The following is a 4,545-nucleotide window of genomic DNA, read 5'->3' as shown; positions in this document are numbered from 1 at the left end:
GGGGGGGGCAGTGACACAAAGTGCCCCTGCACTGGGACAGGGGTGGGCCTTAGATATGAAAAGGGGCAGGGCCTAGCAGGAGGGGTGGGGCCTGGTGCCCACTGTGGGGAACTGCTATTTCTAAGTTATAGCCATGGAGGGGGAGGTGGGAGGGCAGTGGGGTGGGGTGGGGGGGGCTCCAATGGTCTGGGTGCCATGGGAAAGGGGGCAGCTCAGGGGGGTGACCACTGGAGCAGCAGGGGCCACAAAACCCAGGAGTCCCTGGACAAAGGGGCCGCTGTGTGCCCCAGATGGGGCTGGGGCTCTTAGGGCTTTTCCAATAACGTTGGTGCATTCCCAATAAAGGCTTTTCTAATCCCGCCTCACCGCGTCATTCATGTTGCTGCCTCCTGATGCACACACAGACAGACGTGCATCCAAGCAGGACCAGGTCATTGTGCAAGGCCCTACAGCCAGCACTGCCAGGGCTGGAGCACCTCGGAGCAACCTCTTACATGCTAAAGCTGGAATAGGAGCCAGGAGTCCTGTCATCCAGCTCTCATACCACCCTCCCACCCCCCATCCTGGCAGAGATGGGACCCAGGCATCTTGGTTCCCAGGCCCCGACCTGTTCTAGGCCACCAGAAGCTACTACCTTCCCAGAGCTGGGCTAGAACAAGGGTCCTGGCTCACCTCCCCATCCCCCACCCCTGCTTTAACCCAGTCTTGGGTTTTAGCCCAGTTCTGGGTGGAGAGTGGGAACCGATGGTTCAAGTGGGGGCTGGGAGGCAGGACACCTGGGTGCTCTCCTTGCTCCAGGAGGGGAGTGGAGTCTGGTAGTTACAGTGGGAAGGGGGGCTGGAAACCAGGAGTTCAGGAGCAGTCGCGATTTGTTGGCGCTTTGGGCAAAAGTTCATTTACATAGAAATTAAAAATTAAATTAGTGCGGAAATCTGTAATTCAGACAGAAAATGTAATTAAAGCAGGACCCGGAGCCGCACCAGGGAGAGCACTAGGGACACATTTAGCTCTGCACCCCCTGCCACACACACACAGGCACATATACACACACACAGCCCTGTTCTGGAGACACACGTGGACACGCAACCACCCATGATACACACATGCTGCTCCTCAGAGAGTGTGCACACATGCATAACCAACACCTGCAAAGGACATGCACACAAATGGTATAGTCACAAACAAGATAAAGTCCACACCCACAGAAGCACGCAGTTTTACATACTGTGACACCTTTCCAGAATAGCACAGCTCTGCCATCAGCCTAGAAACACACATGCTGTCAATGCTTGCACAACAGCATGTAAAAAAAAAATCACAGCTTCACATTTGTACACACACTTTTGTAGGCATGGCTATAGTAAAGCCACACAATGACAGAAGCCTATACATATATCACACCAGCACCTGACAACCACATTGCAGCACCAGACAGCAACACTCACACAACAGCACAACTACATAGATGCAACACCTGACCACTAACAAACACACATACACACACAGAGTTGCACAGCAGCACCAACTTCACCCCTGCACAGAAGCACAACCCCATGCCCAGAGTCCATGTGCCACCTAAACCTACAACTGCATCACAACCCCACAGGCCAGCCAAAACCTGTAATACATCTTCCCAGAATACAAGTTTGTGGAGGGCTGTACCTACACAAATGGAGATATGTCCTGAGCTTACCCTCCAAGTGCACAGCCACCCAAACAACCCCTTCCCACCCCCACCTACAGTCAGGCCCCCGACAACACCCAGAAGAACACAAATGCACACCCAGACAGTCATCCAGTGGTGCCTGCAGATGCAGAAGCTTGCTCACACAGCTGCTTTGCACCCCTGCCGCTCTACAGCCACACAGAGGACAGCCAGAGACCGCCCCCTCACCCCCTGCCCCCGTAACCTGCTGGGAGGGAACCAGTAGGGCCACTGCCCCTGCAGCAGGCAGGTGCCTAGGGCATGCCTCAAGAGGGTGCTGGTTACCTCTGCAATTCAGCACACACAGTGAGAGGGAAGGGGACTGCCAGTGCCCCCCACCCCTTCCGCCCCCGACTCCCAACCCACAGCCCCCTGCCAGCCAGGGCCTGGCTGTTCTTTAATCATATGCTCATAAGTGCCAAGCCACAACTCTGGCTGATTTGGACTGGGTGACTCGGCAGCTGCAAACTGGCAGCAGCAGGGCTGGAAGAGGAGGGGAGCTGGCAGGGGGCTGCATGTTAGGCTGGCAGGGGCTGCAGGCAGGGAGTGAAGGGCAGCAGCAGAGTGCGGGTAGGGGCGCTGTGCTCCAGCTCCGGCTCCAGCTCCAGCTCCTGCTCCTCACTTGCCAGTTCTGTTGTCTCCATCTCCTTATCTGCAGCATCACTTGCCCTTGAACTCCACAGGTGCTGAGCAAACACAAGGGGACTGGGGAGTGGGGGAAGGGACGGAGCCTAGCCTCACCCCAGAGCCTGGGCCAGGGCAGACCCCTCCAGCAGAGAGAAGTGGGGATTCACATGTTCCCACACATGCATGGGCATGGACATGGACACATGTACACATACATGGGCACATTCGCAGAGCACAGGCCCCCATCTTCTCCAGCAGGGGGCAGTAGGGACACACATACAGGGGCAGGCGCATGCATCACACACAGGTGCACACAGACAGTGAGCATAGGCCCTGTCCCCTCCAGCAAGGGGGTGGTGGGAGTACACACGCACACACACACAGGCTGTGAGCATCATGCAGCTGTTGGTAAACGCAAGCTGTTCTCCAGGCAGCAGTGCAGGCCAGACCATATGGCATGGCTCTGCCAGCTCCAGCCTGACGCCCACACCGCAACGGGTGTGTAAATAGCACACTGACCGCTCTGGGCACTGGCACCAGCTTTCTCTCTGCCCCCCAGCCCCTCAGGCCTGGCCCCATCAGCTGGAGGAAGCAGTCCTACCCCAGCTGCCTTGGGGGTAATGCTGAGTCTGAGGCATCACACAGCAGACAGGACCCAGGGTCCTCAGAGTGCAGCTGAGGGGGAGGGGGGGCAGAAAGGGCTCCCCTGAGGTGGAGGGTGGCTGCCTTCTTGCCCCCATCTGTGCAGCCCCTTTCTCACAGCCTGCCACCAGCTCACTCTACCCTCTGGGACATTCACCCAGGCCCCACCACCGCACGCTGGAGCACAGGATGGAGCAGGGCAGGAACGGCAATGAGGGATAGAACCCAGGTGTCCTGGAGCCCAGTCCCCATGTTCTAACCAGGCCTCCAATTACCCTCTCAGAGCTGGGATAGTGCTCGGGCATCCTGGCTACCAGCCCCCCTGGCTCTAACCAGGCCCCATGGCCCTCCCAGAGCTGGGATAGAACCCAGGCATCCTGGCTCTCAGCCCTGCTTGAGCTGGCCAACTAGGTCGCTGATGTCTTCATTACAACACCTTTCTGGGCGCGGCACCCAGCCCCCCACCATGTCCGTCTGGGCAGCGGCACGAGCCAGGCTCCCCTGGGATGTAGCAAAGCCTTCTCGCCCAGGCAGCTCCTTTCATTCACCCTCCTCAAAGTCAGTCCCAGGGCTGGGATCCAGCCACTGCTGGGAGGTAGGCCAGAAGCAGCTAGGGCAGCAGTTCTCAAACTGTGGGTCGCCACCCCAAATGAGGTCACAACATCAGCGGATTTGGGGGGGTTGGGAGTGAGGGGCCCTGCTGAGGAAATGGGATTATGCTGAGGAAAAGTTTGGGAAGCACTGAGCTAGGGGCTCTTCCTGTCACTCAACCCCCCAACCACTACTCCTGCCTCAAGGGCCTCCACAGCACCCCTTGCTGGGGCTGCAGCAGGCAGGATGTAATGCCCAGTACAATACCATCCCCCTGCACGGCCACCCCCCACCTTCTCCCCACTCAAACCTAACAGAAATCACAGGATGTGAAGCCTTTAATCCCATTTCACAGGGATAGTCAGCCCTGCCAAATGCTCCCCGCCCCCAGAGGCAAGGAGAGATGCCTTGGCACCAAGAGAGGAAGGCTACTCCCTGCCCCTGCCAGTGCCCTCTGAGGCTGGACCATAGCTTCAGGCCTATTTGGAAACAGCATGTGATTGTCCAGGTCCATATGTGAATGTCCAGCTGCTTTCCCCTGAAAGGTGCGCGCGCGCGTGCATGTGCATGTGTGTGTATATGTGTGTGTGTGCGCACACACACACATACACTTCACCATAGCACATGTGCATCTATGGCAGTGTGTCAGTCAGTGCAGGTGTCAGTCAGTGCAGGGGTATGCACGTATCCATGCCAGAGCACATGCACATGCCCCTCAGCACATGTTGGGGGGAGGGGGTGTCAGGCTCTCAGTATACACATATTTGCCTTATTATCATCCTCTGGACATGCATCTGTGGTTCTGTCCATTGTAGTGTGTCTGCGTATCCAGGTGTGTCTGCGTGCATGAGTCTGTTTCTCTGTATCAGTGGATCTGTCCCTATGTCAGTTTGTCCATGACCATGGTTCTGTCTATGTCAGTGTATGTCTGTGTCCGCGTCTGTGGGTTTGTGCACAGGTGTGTCAGTTTGTCCATGCCC

Source organism: Alligator mississippiensis, chromosome 5 (assembly GCF_030867095.1).
Source record: "Alligator mississippiensis isolate rAllMis1 chromosome 5, rAllMis1, whole genome shotgun sequence".
In the NCBI taxonomy this organism is placed as follows: Eukaryota; Metazoa; Chordata; order Crocodylia; family Alligatoridae; genus Alligator; species Alligator mississippiensis.
Note: the sequence above shows the minus strand (reverse complement) of the source record.